At 46.8% G+C, this 14,973-nt stretch overlaps 24 non-coding genes across 24 annotated transcripts; all 24 read right to left on the reverse strand.

The window, feature by feature from the left end:
* Positions 1-1,013: 1,013 nt before the first annotated feature.
* Positions 1,014-1,086, reverse strand: TRNAR-ACG (transfer RNA arginine (anticodon ACG)). Its single transcript has one exon. It is a non-coding gene; the product is annotated as a tRNA-Arg (tRNA).
* Positions 1,087-2,036: 950 nt separating this feature from the next.
* Positions 2,037-2,108, reverse strand: TRNAH-GUG (transfer RNA histidin (anticodon GUG)). The gene has a single exon. It is a non-coding gene; the product is annotated as a tRNA-His (tRNA).
* Positions 2,109-2,116: 8 nt separating this feature from the next.
* Positions 2,117-2,189, reverse strand: TRNAR-ACG (transfer RNA arginine (anticodon ACG)). The gene has a single exon. It is a non-coding gene; the product is annotated as a tRNA-Arg (tRNA).
* Positions 2,190-3,139: 950 nt separating this feature from the next.
* Positions 3,140-3,211, reverse strand: TRNAH-GUG (transfer RNA histidin (anticodon GUG)). Its single transcript has one exon. It is a non-coding gene; the product is annotated as a tRNA-His (tRNA).
* Positions 3,212-3,219: 8 nt separating this feature from the next.
* On the reverse strand, positions 3,220-3,292 carry TRNAR-ACG (transfer RNA arginine (anticodon ACG)). The gene has a single exon. It is a non-coding gene; the product is annotated as a tRNA-Arg (tRNA).
* A 950-nt stretch (positions 3,293-4,242) lies between these two features.
* TRNAH-GUG (transfer RNA histidin (anticodon GUG)) lies at positions 4,243-4,314 on the reverse strand. Its single transcript has one exon. It is a non-coding gene; the product is annotated as a tRNA-His (tRNA).
* Positions 4,315-4,322: 8 nt separating this feature from the next.
* TRNAR-ACG (transfer RNA arginine (anticodon ACG)) lies at positions 4,323-4,395 on the reverse strand. Its single transcript has one exon. It is a non-coding gene; the product is annotated as a tRNA-Arg (tRNA).
* A 950-nt stretch (positions 4,396-5,345) lies between these two features.
* Positions 5,346-5,417, reverse strand: TRNAH-GUG (transfer RNA histidin (anticodon GUG)). Its single transcript has one exon. It is a non-coding gene; the product is annotated as a tRNA-His (tRNA).
* Positions 5,418-5,425: 8 nt separating this feature from the next.
* On the reverse strand, positions 5,426-5,498 carry TRNAR-ACG (transfer RNA arginine (anticodon ACG)). Its single transcript has one exon. It is a non-coding gene; the product is annotated as a tRNA-Arg (tRNA).
* A 1,030-nt stretch (positions 5,499-6,528) lies between these two features.
* On the reverse strand, positions 6,529-6,601 carry TRNAR-ACG (transfer RNA arginine (anticodon ACG)). Its single transcript has one exon. It is a non-coding gene; the product is annotated as a tRNA-Arg (tRNA).
* A 950-nt stretch (positions 6,602-7,551) lies between these two features.
* TRNAH-GUG (transfer RNA histidin (anticodon GUG)) lies at positions 7,552-7,623 on the reverse strand. The gene has a single exon. It is a non-coding gene; the product is annotated as a tRNA-His (tRNA).
* An 8-nt stretch (positions 7,624-7,631) lies between these two features.
* TRNAR-ACG (transfer RNA arginine (anticodon ACG)) lies at positions 7,632-7,704 on the reverse strand. Its single transcript has one exon. It is a non-coding gene; the product is annotated as a tRNA-Arg (tRNA).
* Positions 7,705-8,654: 950 nt separating this feature from the next.
* Positions 8,655-8,726, reverse strand: TRNAH-GUG (transfer RNA histidin (anticodon GUG)). The gene has a single exon. It is a non-coding gene; the product is annotated as a tRNA-His (tRNA).
* An 8-nt stretch (positions 8,727-8,734) lies between these two features.
* On the reverse strand, positions 8,735-8,807 carry TRNAR-ACG (transfer RNA arginine (anticodon ACG)). Its single transcript has one exon. It is a non-coding gene; the product is annotated as a tRNA-Arg (tRNA).
* A 950-nt stretch (positions 8,808-9,757) lies between these two features.
* Positions 9,758-9,829, reverse strand: TRNAH-GUG (transfer RNA histidin (anticodon GUG)). The gene has a single exon. It is a non-coding gene; the product is annotated as a tRNA-His (tRNA).
* Positions 9,830-9,837: 8 nt separating this feature from the next.
* Positions 9,838-9,910, reverse strand: TRNAR-ACG (transfer RNA arginine (anticodon ACG)). The gene has a single exon. It is a non-coding gene; the product is annotated as a tRNA-Arg (tRNA).
* Positions 9,911-10,860: 950 nt separating this feature from the next.
* On the reverse strand, positions 10,861-10,932 carry TRNAH-GUG (transfer RNA histidin (anticodon GUG)). Its single transcript has one exon. It is a non-coding gene; the product is annotated as a tRNA-His (tRNA).
* Positions 10,933-10,940: 8 nt separating this feature from the next.
* Positions 10,941-11,013, reverse strand: TRNAR-ACG (transfer RNA arginine (anticodon ACG)). Its single transcript has one exon. It is a non-coding gene; the product is annotated as a tRNA-Arg (tRNA).
* Positions 11,014-11,963: 950 nt separating this feature from the next.
* On the reverse strand, positions 11,964-12,035 carry TRNAH-GUG (transfer RNA histidin (anticodon GUG)). The gene has a single exon. It is a non-coding gene; the product is annotated as a tRNA-His (tRNA).
* Positions 12,036-12,043: 8 nt separating this feature from the next.
* Positions 12,044-12,116, reverse strand: TRNAR-ACG (transfer RNA arginine (anticodon ACG)). The gene has a single exon. It is a non-coding gene; the product is annotated as a tRNA-Arg (tRNA).
* Positions 12,117-13,066: 950 nt separating this feature from the next.
* TRNAH-GUG (transfer RNA histidin (anticodon GUG)) lies at positions 13,067-13,138 on the reverse strand. The gene has a single exon. It is a non-coding gene; the product is annotated as a tRNA-His (tRNA).
* Positions 13,139-13,146: 8 nt separating this feature from the next.
* On the reverse strand, positions 13,147-13,219 carry TRNAR-ACG (transfer RNA arginine (anticodon ACG)). The gene has a single exon. It is a non-coding gene; the product is annotated as a tRNA-Arg (tRNA).
* Positions 13,220-14,169: 950 nt separating this feature from the next.
* On the reverse strand, positions 14,170-14,241 carry TRNAH-GUG (transfer RNA histidin (anticodon GUG)). The gene has a single exon. It is a non-coding gene; the product is annotated as a tRNA-His (tRNA).
* Positions 14,242-14,249: 8 nt separating this feature from the next.
* TRNAR-ACG (transfer RNA arginine (anticodon ACG)) lies at positions 14,250-14,322 on the reverse strand. Its single transcript has one exon. It is a non-coding gene; the product is annotated as a tRNA-Arg (tRNA).
* Positions 14,323-14,973: the final 651 nt, after the last annotated feature.

The raw sequence follows: 14,973 nt of genomic DNA on the forward strand, positions 1-14,973 counted from the left end.
TAGCACGTTTTCCTTGCGGCCACAAGGAAAGTGGGCCTGGTTGAAGTGCCCTATTCCACTGAACATCTTCTGTAGCGAGAACTTCTTTGAGAGATAATCTCTATTAAAATGTCATGAATTTGCTGTCTCTGAGTCCAGATATTCACAATGCTGTTCTAAAAGCTTGAAGAAGGTTGCAAGAGGAGTGCAGAAAGCAGCCCGCCGTAAACCGTATTCACACCAGGTTGCTTGCAGCCACAACAAAGAGTACTAGCCACTATAGGATCAGGGCACATTTTGTATGCTAGTCCTAGCGTTATTCACACATTTCTTAAGGTGATGTTGTTGCAGCTGCACCGAGTGTAGTTAGTGCCAATGGGAAAGTTGCTGGGTGTGAAGACAAGGAGTGAAGCCGAGCAGTATGGAAAGGGTCCTCTGTCTGGGCAGCTGTCTGTTGTGAGTGGGGCACGGCGGGCTAAGTTCTTCTATCTCCTTCTAGGAACAAAATCCTGAAAGCATTATCTCTGCATGATTGATCAGGGTCTGCTGTTAAAGTTGTCTGTGCAGAACAATGTCAAAGCAGAGTTGTCCTTTAAGCATTGCTAGCAGCCATCAGAAGTATGGGCGCCAAGGTGAATTGATGCTCAAGTGCTCTGTGTAATAGGTCTTTTTCTTGCGCGGTTTTCTTGGGAAAGGCAAGTGGTGAAAGTTGACCTAGGCTTAGCAAGAGACTGGCAACTGGTGAGGCCAAGATGTCATGTGAGGATGGTATTTGTGAAGATGTTTGAAGATGCTACAAAGGTCCATAGCAGAGAAAGTTTTCTCTCGGCAAAAGGCAAAATGTTGTAGTGAAGAAGTGAAGCAAGCAGAGCCTAAGGTTCCTGAATGCTTTAGAAAGTCAGTAGATTGGTTGCAAGCTGAAGAAAAAGTCGCAGAGGAAGAAAGTAAAGAGCCTGCCGTGACCCGGATTCGAACCGGGGTTGCTGCAGCCACAACGCAGAGTACTAACCACTATACGATCACAGCATGTTTCCTGAGCCAGGTAGGAGTCGAACCTACAATCTTCTGATCCGTAGTCAGACGCGTTATCCATTGCACCACTGGCCCTGCTGCTGACATATGCATAGCACGTTTTCCTTGCGGCCACAAGGAAAGTGGGCCTCGTTGAAGTGCCCTATTCCACTGAACATCTTCTGTAGCGAGAACTTCTTTGAGAGATAATCTCTATTAAAATGTCATGAATTTGCTGTCTCTGAGTCCAGATATTCACAATGCTGTTCTAAAAGCTTGAAGAAGGTTGCAAGAGGAGTGCAGAAAGCAGCCCGCCATAAACCGTATTCACACATGGTTGCTTGCAGCCACAACAAAGAGTACTAGCCACTATAGGATCAGGGCACATTTTGTATGCTAGTCCTAGCGTTATTCACACATTTCTTAAGGTGATGTTGTTGCAGCTGCACCGAGTGTAGTTAGTGCCAATGGGAAAGTTGCTGGGTGTGAAGACAAGGAGTGAAGCCAAGCAGTATGGAAAGGGTCCTCTGTCTGGGCAGCTGTCTGTTGTGAGTGGGGCACGGCGGGCTAAGTTCTTCTATCTCCTTCTAGGAACAAAATCCTGAAAGCATTATCTCTGCATGATTGATCAGGGTCTGCTGTTAAAGTTGTCTGTGCAGAACAATGTCAAAGCAGAGTTGTCCTTTAAGCATTGCTAGCAGCCATCAGAAGTATGGGCGCCAAGGTGAATTGATGCTCAAGTGCTCTGTGTAATAGGTCTTTTTCTTGCGCGGGTTTCTTGGGAAAGGCAAGTGGTGAAAGTTGACCTAGGCTTAGCAAGAGACTGGCAACTGGTGAGGCCAAGATGTCATGTGAGGATGGTATTTGTGAAGATGTTTGAAGATGCTACAAAGGTCCATAGCAGAGAAAGTTTTCTCTCGGCGAAAGGCAAAATGTTGTAGTGAAGAAGTGAAGCAAGCAGAGCCTAAGGTTCCTGAATGCTTTAGAAAGTCAGTAGATTGGTTGCAAGCTGAAGAAAAAGTCGCAGAGGAAGAAAGTAAAGAGCCTGCCGTGACCCGGATTCGAACCGGGGTTGCTGCGGCCACAACGCAGAGTACTAACCACTATACGATCACGGCATGTTTCCTGAGCCAGGTAGGAGTCGAACCTACAATCTTCTGATCCGTAGTCAGACGCGTTATCCATTGCGCCACTGGCCCTGCTGCTGACATATGCATAGCACGTTTTCCTTGCGGCCACAAGGAAAGTGGGCCTCGTTGAAGTGCCCTATTCCACTGAACATCTTCTGTAGCGAGAACTTCTTTGAGAGATAATCTCTATTAAAATGTCATGAATTTGCTGTCTCTGAGTCCAGATATTCACAATGCTGTTCTAAAAGCTTGAAGAAGGTTGCAAGAGGAGTGCAGAAAGCAGCCCGCCGTAAACCGTATTCACACCAGGTTGCTTGCAGCCACAACAAAGAGTACTAGCCACTATAGGATCAGGGCACATTTTGTATGCTAGTCCTAGCGTTATTCACACATTTCTTAAGGTGATGTTGTTGCAGCTGCACCGAGTGTAGTTAGTGCCAATGGGAAAGTTGCTGGGTGTGAAGACAAGGAGTGAAGCCGAGCAGTATGGAAAGGGTCCTCTGTCTGGGCAGCTGTCTGTTGTGAGTGGGGCACGGCGGGCTAAGTTCTTCTATCTCCTTCTAGGAACAAAATCCTGAAAGCATTATCTCTGCATGATTGATCAGGGTCTGCTGTTAAAGTTGTCTGTGCAGAACAATGTCAAAGCAGAGTTGTCCTTTAAGCATTGCTAGCAGCCATCAGAAGTATGGGCGCCAAGGTGAATTGATGCTCAAGTGCTCTGTGTAATAGGTCTTTTTCTTGCGCGGGTTTCTTGGGAAAGGCAAGTGGTGAAAGTTGACCTAGGCTTAGCAAGAGACTGGCAACTGGTGAGGCCAAGATGTCATGTGAGGATGGTATTTGTGAAGATGTTTGAAGATGCTACAAAGGTCAATAGCAGAGAAAGTTTTCTCTCGGCGAAAGGCAAAATGTTGTAGTGAAGAAGTGAAGCAAGCAGAGCCTAAGGTTCCTGAATGCTTTAGAAAGTCAGTAGATTGGTTGCAAGCTGAAGAAAAAGTCGCAGAGGAAGAAAGTAAAGAGCCTGCCGTGACCCGGATTCGAACCGGGGTTGCTGCGGCCACAACGCAGAGTACTAACCACTATACGATCACGGCATGTTTCCTGAGCCAGGTAGGAGTCGAACCTACAATCTTCTGATCCGTAGTCAGACGCGTTATCCATTGCACCACTGGCCCTGCTGCTGACATATGCATAGCACGTTTTCCTTGCGGCCACAAGGAAAGTGGGCCTCGTTGAAGTGCCCTATTCCACTGAACATCTTCTGTAGCGAGAACTTCTTTGAGAGTTAATCTCTATTAAAATGTCATGAATTTGCTGTCTCTGAGTCCAGATATTCACAATGCTGTTCTAAAAGCTTGAAGAAGGTTGCAAGAGGAGTGCAGAAAGCAGCCCGCCATAAACCGTATTCACACATGGTTGCTTGCAGCCACAACAAAGAGTACTAGCCACTATAGGATCAGGGCACATTTTGTATGCTAGTCCTAGCGTTATTCACACATTTCTTAAGGTGATGTTGTTGCAGCTGCACCGAGTGTAGTTAGTGCCAATGGGAAAGTTGCTGGGTGTGAAGACAAGGAGTGAAGCCAAGCAGTATGGAAAGGGTCCTCTGTCTGGGCAGCTGTCTGTTGTGAGTGGGGCACGGCGGGCTAAGTTCTTCTATCTCCTTCTAGGAACAAAATCCTGAAAGCATTATCTCTGCATGATTGATCAGGGTCTGCTGTTAAAGTTGTCTGTGCAGAACAATGTCAAAGCAGAGTTGTCCTTTAAGCATTGCTAGCAGCCATCAGAAGTATGGGCGCCAAGGTGAATTGATGCTCAAGTGCTCTGTGTAATAGGTCTTTTTCTTGCGCGGGTTTCTTGGGAAAGGCAAGTGGTGAAAGTTGACCTAGGCTTAGCAAGAGACTGGCAACTGGTGAGGCCAAGATGTCATGTGAGGATGGTATTTGTGAAGATGTTTGAAGATGCTACAAAGGTCCATAGCAGAGAAAGTTTTCTCTCGGCGAAAGGCAAAATGTTGTAGTGAAGAAGTGAAGCAAGCAGAGCCTAAGGTTCCTGAATGCTTTAGAAAGTCAGTAGATTGGTTGCAAGCTGAAGAAAAAGTCGCAGAGGAAGAAAGTAAAGAGCCTGCCGTGACCCGGATTCGAACCGGGGTTGCTGCGGCCACAACGCAGAGTACTAACCACTATACGATCACGGCATGTTTCCTGAGCCAGGTAGGAGTCGAACCTACAATCTTCTGATCCGTAGTCAGACGCGTTATCCATTGCGCCACTGGCCCTGCTGCTGACATACGCATAGCACGTTTTCCTTGCGGCCACAAGGAAAGTGGGCCTCGTTGAAGTGCCCTATTCCACTGAACATCTTCTGTAGCGAGAACTTCTTTGAGAGTTAATCTCTAATAAAATGTCATGAATTTGCTGTCTCTGAGTCCAGATATTCACAATGCTGTTCTAAAAGCTTGAAGAAGGTTGCAAGAGGAGTGCAGAAAGCAGCCCTCCATAAACCGTATTCACACATGGTTGCTTGCAGCCACAACAAAGAGTACTAGCCACTATAGGATCAGGGCACATTTTGTATGCTAGTCCTAGCGTTATTCACACATTTCTTAAGGTGATGTTGTTGCAGCTGCACCGAGTGTAGTTAGTGCCAATGGGAAAGTTGCTGGGTGTGAAGACAAGGAGTGAAGCCAAGCAGTATGGAAAGGGTCCTCTGTCTGGGCAGCTGTCTGTTGTGAGTGGGGCACGGCGGGCTAAGTTCTTCTATCTCCTTCTAGGAACAAAATCCTGAAAGCATTATCTCTGCATGATTGATCAGGGTCTGCTGTTAAAGTTGTCTGTGCAGAACAATGTCAAAGCAGAGTTGTCCTTTAAGCATTGCTAGCAGCCATCAGAAGTATGGGCGCCAAGGTGAATTGATGCTCAAGTGCTCTGTGTAATAGGTCTTTTTCTTGCGCGGGTTTCTTGGGAAAGGCAAGTGGTGAAAGTTGACCTAGGCTTAGCAAGAGACTGGCAACTGGTGAGGCCAAGATGTCATGTGAGGATGGTATTTGTGAAGATGTTTGAAGATGCTACAAAGGTCCATAGCAGAGAAAGTTTTCTCTCGGCGAAAGGCAAAATGTTGTAGTGAAGAAGTGAAGCAAGCAGAGCCTAAGGTTCCTGAATGCTTTAGAAAGTCAGTAGATTGGTTGCAAGCTGAAGAAAAAGTCGCAGAGGAAGAAAGTAAAGAGCCTGCCGTGACCCGGATTCGAACCGGGGTTGCTGCGGCCACAACGCAGAGTACTAACCACTATACGATCACGGCATGTTTCCTGAGCCAGGTAGGAGTCGAACCTACAATCTTCTGATCCGTAGTCAGATGCGTTATCCATTGCGCCACTGGCCCTGCTGCTGACATATGCATAGCACGTTTTCCTTGCGGCCACAAGGAAAGTGGGCCTCGTTGAAGTGCCCTATTCCACTGAACATCTTCTGTAGCGAGAACTTCTTTGAGAGATAATCTCTATTAAAATGTCATGAATTTGCTGTCTCTGAGTCCAGATATTCACAATGCTGTTCTAAAAGCTTGAAGAAGGTTGCAAGAGGAGTGCAGAAAGCAGCCCGCCGTAAACCGTATTCACACCAGGTTGCTTGCAGCCACAACAAAGAGTACTAGCCACTATAGGATCAGGGCACATTTTGTATGCTAGTCCTAGCGTTATTCACACATTTCTTAAGGTGATGTTGTTGCAGCTGCACCGAGTGTAGTTAGTGCCAATGGGAAAGTTGCTGGGTGTGAAGACAAGGAGTGAAGCCAAGCAGTATGGAAAGGGTCCTCTGTCTGGGCAGCTGTCTGTTGTGAGTGGGGCACGGCGGGCTAAGTTCTTCTATCTCCTTCTAGGAACAAAATCCTGAAAGCATTATCTCTGCATGATTGATCAGGGTCTGCTGTTAAAGTTGTCTGTGCAGAACAATGTCAAAGCAGAGTTGTCCTTTAAGCATTGCTAGCAGCCATCAGAAGTATGGGCGCCAAGGTGAATTGATGCTCAAGTGCTCTGTGTAATAGGTCTTTTTCTTGCGCGGGTTTCTTGGGAAAGGCAAGTGGTGAAAGTTGACCTAGGCTTAGAAAGAGACTGGCAACTGGTGAGGCCAAGATGTCATGTGAGGATGGTATTTGTGAAGATGTTTGAAGATGCTACAAAGGTCCATAGCAGAGAAAGTTTTCCCTCGGCGAAAGGCAAAATGTTGTAGTGAAGAAGTGAAGCAAGCAGAGCCTAAGGTTCCTGAATGCTTTAGAAAGTCAGTAGATTGGTTGCAAGCTGAAGAAAAAGTCGCAGAGGAAGAAAGTAAAGAGCCTGCCGTGACCCGGATTCGAACCGGGGCTGCTGCGGCCACAACGCAGAGTACTAACCACTATACGGTCACGGCATGTTTCCTGAGCCAGGTAGGAGTCGAACCCACAATCTTCTGATCCGTAGTCAGACGCGTTATCCATTGCGCCACTGGCCCTGCTGCTGACATATGCATAGCACGTTTTCCTTGCGGCCACAAGGAAAGTGGGCCTGGTTGAAGTGCCCTATTCCACTGAACATCTTCTGTAGCGAGAACTTCTTTGAGAGATAATCTCTATTAAAATGTCATGAATTTGCTGTCTCTGAGTCCAGATATTCACAATGCTGTTCTAAAAGCTTGAAGAAGGTTGCAAGAGGAGTGCAGAAAGCAGCCCGCCGTAAACCGTATTCACACCAGGTTGCTTGCAGCCACAACAAAGAGTACTAGCCACTATAGGATCAGGGCACATTTTGTATGCTAGTCCTAGCGTTATTCACACATTTCTTAAGGTGATGTTGTTGCAGCTGCACCGAGTGTAGTTAGTGCCAATGGGAAAGTTGCTGGGTGTGAAGACAAGGAGTGAAGCCGAGCAGTATGGAAAGGGTCCTCTGTCTGGGCAGCTGTCTGTTGTGAGTGGGGCACGGCGGGCTAAGTTCTTCTATCTCCTTCTAGGAACAAAATCCTGAAAGCATTATCTCTGCATGATTGATCAGGGTCTGCTGTTAAAGTTGTCTGTGCAGAACAATGTCAAAGCAGAGTTGTCCTTTAAGCATTGCTAGCAGCCATCAGAAGTATGGGCGCCAAGGTGAATTGATGCTCAAGTGCTCTGTGTAATAGGTCTTTTTCTTGCGCGGTTTTCTTGGGAAAGGCAAGTGGTGAAAGTTGACCTAGGCTTAGCAAGAGACTGGCAACTGGTGAGGCCAAGATGTCATGTGAGGATGGTATTTGTGAAGATGTTTGAAGATGCTACAAAGGTCCATAGCAGAGAAAGTTTTCTCTCGGCAAAAGGCAAAATGTTGTAGTGAAGAAGTGAAGCAAGCAGAGCCTAAGGTTCCTGAATGCTTTAGAAAGTCAGTAGATTGGTTGCAAGCTGAAGAAAAAGTCGCAGAGGAAGAAAGTAAAGAGCCTGCCGTGACCCGGATTCGAACCGGGGTTGCTGCGGCCACAACGCAGAGTACTAACCACTATACGATCACAGCATGTTTCCTGAGCCAGGTAGGAGTCGAACCTACAATCTTCTGATCCGTAGTCAGACGCGTTATCCATTGCACCACTGGCCCTGCTGCTGACATATGCATAGCACGTTTTCCTTGCGGCCACAAGGAAAGTGGGCCTCGTTGAAGTGCCCTATTCCACTGAACATCTTCTGTAGCGAGAACTTCTTTGAGAGATAATCTCTATTAAAATGTCATGAATTTGCTGTCTCTGAGTCCAGATATTCACAATGCTGTTCTAAAAGCTTGAAGAAGGTTGCAAGAGGAGTGCAGAAAGCAGCCCGCCATAAACCGTATTCACACATGGTTGCTTGCAGCCACAACAAAGAGTACTAGCCACTATAGGATCAGGGCACATTTTGTATGCTAGTCCTAGCGTTATTCACACATTTCTTAAGGTGATGTTGTTGCAGCTGCACCGAGTGTAGTTAGTGCCAATGGGAAAGTTGCTGGGTGTGAAGACAAGGAGTGAAGCCAAGCAGTATGGAAAGGGTCCTCTGTCTGGGCAGCTGTCTGTTGTGAGTGGGGCACGGCGGGCTAAGTTCTTCTATCTCCTTCTAGGAACAAAATCCTGAAAGCATTATCTCTGCATGATTGATCAGGGTCTGCTGTTAAAGTTGTCTGTGCAGAACAATGTCAAAGCAGAGTTGTCCTTTAAGCATTGCTAGCAGCCATCAGAAGTATGGGCGCCAAGGTGAATTGATGCTCAAGTGCTCTGTGTAATAGGTCTTTTTCTTGCGCGGGTTTCTTGGGAAAGGCAAGTGGTGAAAGTTGACCTAGGCTTAGCAAGAGACTGGCAACTGGTGAGGCCAAGATGTCATGTGAGGATGGTATTTGTGAAGATGTTTGAAGATGCTACAAAGGTCCATAGCAGAGAAAGTTTTCTCTCGGCGAAAGGCAAAATGTTGTAGTGAAGAAGTGAAGCAAGCAGAGCCTAAGGTTCCTGAATGCTTTAGAAAGTCAGTAGATTGGTTGCAAGCTGAAGAAAAAGTCGCAGAGGAAGAAAGTAAAGAGCCTGCCGTGACCCGGATTCGAACCGGGGTTGCTGCGGCCACAACGCAGAGTACTAACCACTATACGATCACGGCATGTTTCCTGAGCCAGGTAGGAGTCGAACCTACAATCTTCTGATCCGTAGTCAGACGCGTTATCCATTGCGCCACTGGCCCTGCTGCTGACATATGCATAGCACGTTTTCCTTGCGGCCACAAGGAAAGTGGGCCTCGTTGAAGTGCCCTATTCCACTGAACATCTTCTGTAGCGAGAACTTCTTTGAGAGATAATCTCTATTAAAATGTCATGAATTTGCTGTCTCTGAGTCCAGATATTCACAATGCTGTTCTAAAAGCTTGAAGAAGGTTGCAAGAGGAGTGCAGAAAGCAGCCTGCCGTAAACCGTATTCACACCAGGTTGCTTGCAGCCACAACAAAGAGTACTAGCCACTATAGGATCAGGGCACATTTTGTATGCTAGTCCTAGCGTTATTCACACATTTCTTAAGGTGATGTTGTTGCAGCTGCACCGAGTGTAGTTAGTGCCAATGGGAAAGTTGCTGGGTGTGAAGACAAGGAGTGAAGCCGAGCAGTATGGAAAGGGTCCTCTGTCTGGGCAGCTGTCTGTTGTGAGTGGGGCACGGCGGGCTAAGTTCTTCTATCTCCTTCTAGGAACAAAATCCTGAAAGCATTATCTCTGCATGATTGATCAGGGTCTGCTGTTAAAGTTGTCTGTGCAGAACAATGTCAAAGCAGAGTTGTCCTTTAAGCATTGCTAGCAGCCATCAGAAGTATGGGCGCCAAGGTGAATTGATGCTCAAGTGCTCTGTGTAATAGGTCTTTTTCTTGCGCGGGTTTCTTGGGAAAGGCAAGTGGTGAAAGTTGACCTAGGCTTAGCAAGAGACTGGCAACTGGTGAGGCCAAGATGTCATGTGAGGATGGTATTTGTGAAGATGTTTGAAGATGCTACAAAGGTCAATAGCAGAGAAAGTTTTCTCTCGGCGAAAGGCAAAATGTTGTAGTGAAGAAGTGAAGCAAGCAGAGCCTAAGGTTCCTGAATGCTTTAGAAAGTCAGTAGATTGGTTGCAAGCTGAAGAAAAAGTCGCAGAGGAAGAAAGTAAAGAGCCTGCCGTGACCCGGATTCGAACCGGGGTTGCTGCGGCCACAACGCAGAGTACTAACCACTATACGATCACGGCATGTTTCCTGAGCCAGGTAGGAGTCGAACCTACAATCTTCTGATCCGTAGTCAGACGCGTTATCCATTGCACCACTGGCCCTGCTGCTGACATATGCATAGCACGTTTTCCTTGCGGCCACAAGGAAAGTGGGCCTCGTTGAAGTGCCCTATTCCACTGAACATCTTCTGTAGCGAGAACTTCTTTGAGAGTTAATCTCTATTAAAATGTCATGAATTTGCTGTCTCTGAGTCCAGATATTCACAATGCTGTTCTAAAAGCTTGAAGAAGGTTGCAAGAGGAGTGCAGAAAGCAGCCCGCCATAAACCGTATTCACACATGGTTGCTTGCAGCCACAACAAAGAGTACTAGCCACTATAGGATCAGGGCACATTTTGTATGCTAGTCCTAGCGTTATTCACACATTTCTTAAGGTGATGTTGTTGCAGCTGCACCGAGTGTAGTTAGTGCCAATGGGAAAGTTGCTGGGTGTGAAGACAAGGAGTGAAGCCAAGCAGTATGGAAAGGGTCCTCTGTCTGGGCAGCTGTCTGTTGTGAGTGGGGCACGGCGGGCTAAGTTCTTCTATCTCCTTCTAGGAACAAAATCCTGAAAGCATTATCTCTGCATGATTGATCAGGGTCTGCTGTTAAAGTTGTCTGTGCAGAACAATGTCAAAGCAGAGTTGTCCTTTAAGCATTGCTAGCAGCCATCAGAAGTATGGGCGCCAAGGTGAATTGATGCTCAAGTGCTCTGTGTAATAGGTCTTTTTCTTGCGCGGGTTTCTTGGGAAAGGCAAGTGGTGAAAGTTGACCTAGGCTTAGCAAGAGACTGGCAACTGGTGAGGCCAAGATGTCATGTGAGGATGGTATTTGTGAAGATGTTTGAAGATGCTACAAAGGTCCATAGCAGAGAAAGTTTTCTCTCGGCGAAAGGCAAAATGTTGTAGTGAAGAAGTGAAGCAAGCAGAGCCTAAGGTTCCTGAATGCTTTAGAAAGTCAGTAGATTGGTTGCAAGCTGAAGAAAAAGTCGCAGAGGAAGAAAGTAAAGAGCCTGCCGTGACCCGGATTCGAACCGGGGTTGCTGCGGCCACAACGCAGAGTACTAACCACTATACGATCACGGCATGTTTCCTGAGCCAGGTAGGAGTCGAACCTACAATCTTCTGATCCGTAGTCAGACGCGTTATCCATTGCGCCACTGGCCCTGCTGCTGACATATGCATAGCACGTTTTCCTTGCGGCCACAAGGAAAGTGGGCCTCGTTGAAGTGCCCTATTCCACTGAACATCTTCTGTAGCGAGAACTTCTTTGAGAGTTAATCTCTATTAAAATGTCATGAATTTGCTGTCTCTGAGTCCAGATATTCACAATGCTGTTCTAAAAGCTTGAAGAAGGTTGCAAGAGGAGTGCAGAAAGCAGCCCTCCATAAACCGTATTCACACATGGTTGCTTGCAGCCACAACAAAGAGTACTAGCCACTATAGGATCAGGGCACATTTTGTATGCTAGTCCTAGCGTTATTCACACATTTCTTAAGGTGATGTTGTTGCAGCTGCACCGAGTGTAGTTAGTGCCAATGGGAAAGTTGCTGGGTGTGAAGACAAGGAGTGAAGCCAAGCAGTATGGAAAGGGTCCTCTGTCTGGGCAGCTGTCTGTTGTGAGTGGGGCACGGCGGGCTAAGTTCTTCTATCTCCTTCTAGGAACAAAATCCTGAAAGCATTATCTCTGCATGATTGATCAGGGTCTGCTGTTAAAATTGTCTGTGCAGAACAATGTCAAAGCAGAGTTGTCCTTTAAGCATTGCTAGCAGCCATCAGAAGTATGGGCGCCAAGGTGAATTGATGCTCAAGTGCTCTGTGTAATAGGTCTTTTTCTTGCGCGGGTTTCTTGGGAAAGGCAAGTGGTGAAAGTTGACCTAGGCTTAGCAAGAGACTGGCAACTGGTGAGGCCAAGATGTCATGTGAGGATGGTATTTGTGAAGATGTTTGAAGATGCTACAAAGGTCCATAGCAGAGAAAGTTTTCTCTCGGCGAAAGGCAAAATGTTGTAGTGAAGAAGTGAAGCAAGCAGAGCCTAAGGTTCCTGAATGCTTTAGAAAGTCAGTAGATTGGTTGCAAGCTGAAGAAAAAGTCGCAGAGGAAGAAAGTAAAGAGCCTGCCGTGACCCGGATTCGAACCGGGGTTGCTGCGGCCACAACGCAGAGTACTAACCACTATACGATCACGGCATGTTTCCTGAGCCAGGTAGGAGTCGAACCTACAATCTTCTGATCCGTAGTCAGACGCGTTATCCATTGCGCCACTGGCCCTGCTGCTGACATATGCATAGCACGTTTTCCTTGCGGCCACAAGGAAAGTGGGCCTCGTTGAAGTGCCCTATTCCACTGAACATCTTCTGTAGCGAGAACTTCTTTGAGAGATAATCTCTATTAAAATGTCATGAATTTGCTGTCTCTGAGTCCAGATATTCACAATGCTGTTCTAAAAGCTTGAAGAAGGTTGCAAGAGGAGTGCAGAAAGCAGCCCGCCATAAACCGTATTCACACATGGTTGCTTGCAGCCACAACAAAGAGTACTAGCCACTATAGGATCAGGGCACATTTTGTATGCTAGTCCTAGCGTTATTCACACATTTCTTAAGGTGATGTTGTTGCAGCTGCACCGAGTGTAGTTAGTGCCAATGGGAAAGTTGCTGGGTGTGAAGACAAGGAGTGAAGCCAAGCAGTATGGAAAGGGTCCTCTGTCTGGGCAGCTGTCTGTTGTGAGTGGGGCACGGCGGGCTAAGTTCTTCTATCTCCTTCTAGGAACAAAATCCTGAAAGCATTATCTCTGCATGATTGATCAGGGTCTGCTGTTAAAGTTGTCTGTGCAGAACAATGTCAAAGCAGAGTTGTCCTTTAAGCATTGCTAGCAGCCATCAGAAGTATGGGCGCCAAGGTGAATTGATGCTCAAGTGCTCTGTGTAATAGGTCTTTTTCTTGCGCGGGTTTCTTGGGAAAGGCAAGTGGTGAAAGTTGACCTAGGCTTAGCAAGAGACTGGCAACTGGTGAGGCCAAGATGTCATGTGAGGATGGTATTTGTGAAGATGTTTGAAGATGCTACAAAGGTCCATAGCAGAGAAAGTTTTCTCTCGGCGAAAGGCAAAATGTTGTAGTGAAGAAGTGAAGCAAGCAGAGCCTAAGGTTCCTGAATGCTTTAGAAAGTCAGTAGATTGGTTGCAAGCTGAAGAAAAAGTCGCAGAGGAAGAAAGTAAAGAGCCTGCCGTGACCCGGATTCGAACCGGGGTTGCTGCGGCCACAACGCAGAGTACTAACCACTATACGATCACGGCATGTTTCCTGAGCCAGGTAGGAGTCGAACCTACAATCTTCTGATCCGTAGTCAGACGCGTTATCCATTGCGCCACTGGCCCTGCTGCTGACATATGCATAGCACGTTTTCCTTGCGGCCACAAGGAAAGTGGGCCTCGTTGAAGTGCCCTATTCCACTGAACATCTTCTGTAGCGAGAACTTCTTTGAGAGATAATCTCTATTAAAATGTCATGAATTTGCTGTCTCTGAGTCCAGATATTCACAATGCTGTTCTAAAAGCTTGAAGAAGGTTGCAAGAGGAGTGCAGAAAGCAGCCTGCCGTAAACCGTATTCACACCAGGTTGCTTGCAGCCACAACAAAGAGTACTAGCCACTATAGGATCAGGGCACATTTTGTATGCTAGTCCTAGCGTTATTCACACATTTCTTAAGGTGATGTTGTTGCAGCTGCACCGAGTGTAGTTAGTGCCAATGGGAAAGTTGCTGGGTGTGAAGACAAGGAGTGAAGCCGAGCAGTATGGAAAGGGTCCTCTGTCTGGGCAGCTGTCTGTTGTGAGTGGGGCACGGCGGGCTAAGTTCTTCTATCTCCTTCTAGGAACAAAATCCTGAAAGCATTATCTCTGCATGATTGATCAGGGTCTGCTGTTAAAGTTGTCTGTGCAGAACAATGTCAAAGCAGAGTTGTCCTTTAAGCATTGCTAGCAGCCATCAGAAGTATGGGCGCCAAGGTGAATTGATGCTCAAGTGCTCTGTGTAATAGGTCTTTTTCTTGCGCGGGTTTCTTGGGAAAGGCAAGTGGTGAAAGTTGACCTAGGCTTAGCAAGAGACTGGCAACTGGTGAGGCCAAGATGTCATGTGAGGATGGTATTTGTGAAGATGTTTGAAGATGCTACAAAGGTCAATAGCAGAGAAAGTTTTCTCTCGGCGAAAGGCAAAATGTTGTAGTGAAGAAGTGAAGCAAGCAGAGCCTAAGGTTCCTGAATGCTTTAGAAAGTCAGTAGATTGGTTGCAAGCTGAAGAAAAAGTCGCAGAGGAAGAAAGTAAAGAGCCTGCCGTGACCCGGATTCGAACCGGGGTTGCTGCGGCCACAACGCAGAGTACTAACCACTATACGATCACGGCATGTTTCCTGAGCCAGGTAGGAGTCGAACCTACAATCTTCTGATCCGTAGTCAGACGCGTTATCCATTGCACCACTGGCCCTGCTGCTGACATATGCATAGCACGTTTTCCTTGCGGCCACAAGGAAAGTGGGCCTCGTTGAAGTGCCCTATTCCACTGAACATCTTCTGTAGCGAGAACTTCTTTGAGAGTTAATCTCTATTAAAATGTCATGAATTTGCTGTCTCTGAGTCCAGATATTCACAATGCTGTTCTAAAAGCTTGAAGAAGGTTGCAAGAGGAGTGCAGAAAGCAGCCCGCCATAAACCGTATTCACACATGGTTGCTTGCAGCCACAACAAAGAGTACTAGCCACTATAGGATCAGGGCACATTTTGTATGCTAGTCCTAGCGTTATTCACACATTTCTTAAGGTGATGTTGTTGCAGCTGCACCGAGTGTAGTTAGTGCCAATGGGAAAGTTGCTGGGTGTGAAGACAAGGAGTGAAGCCAAGCAGTATGGAAAGGGTCCTCTGTCTGGGCAGCTGTCTGTTGTGAGTGGGGCACGGCGGGCTAAGTTCTTCTATCTCCTTCTAGGAACAAAATCCTGAAAGCATTATCTCTGCATGATTGATCAGGGTCTGCTGTTAAAGTTGTCTGTGCAGAACAATGTCAAAGCAGAGTTGTCCTTTAAGCATTGCTAGCAGCCATCAGAAGTATGGGCGCCAAGGTGAATTGATGCTCAAGTGCTCT

This window comes from Hyperolius riggenbachi, chromosome 3 (assembly GCF_040937935.1).
Source record: "Hyperolius riggenbachi isolate aHypRig1 chromosome 3, aHypRig1.pri, whole genome shotgun sequence".
Taxonomy (NCBI): Eukaryota; Metazoa; Chordata; class Amphibia; order Anura; family Hyperoliidae; genus Hyperolius; species Hyperolius riggenbachi.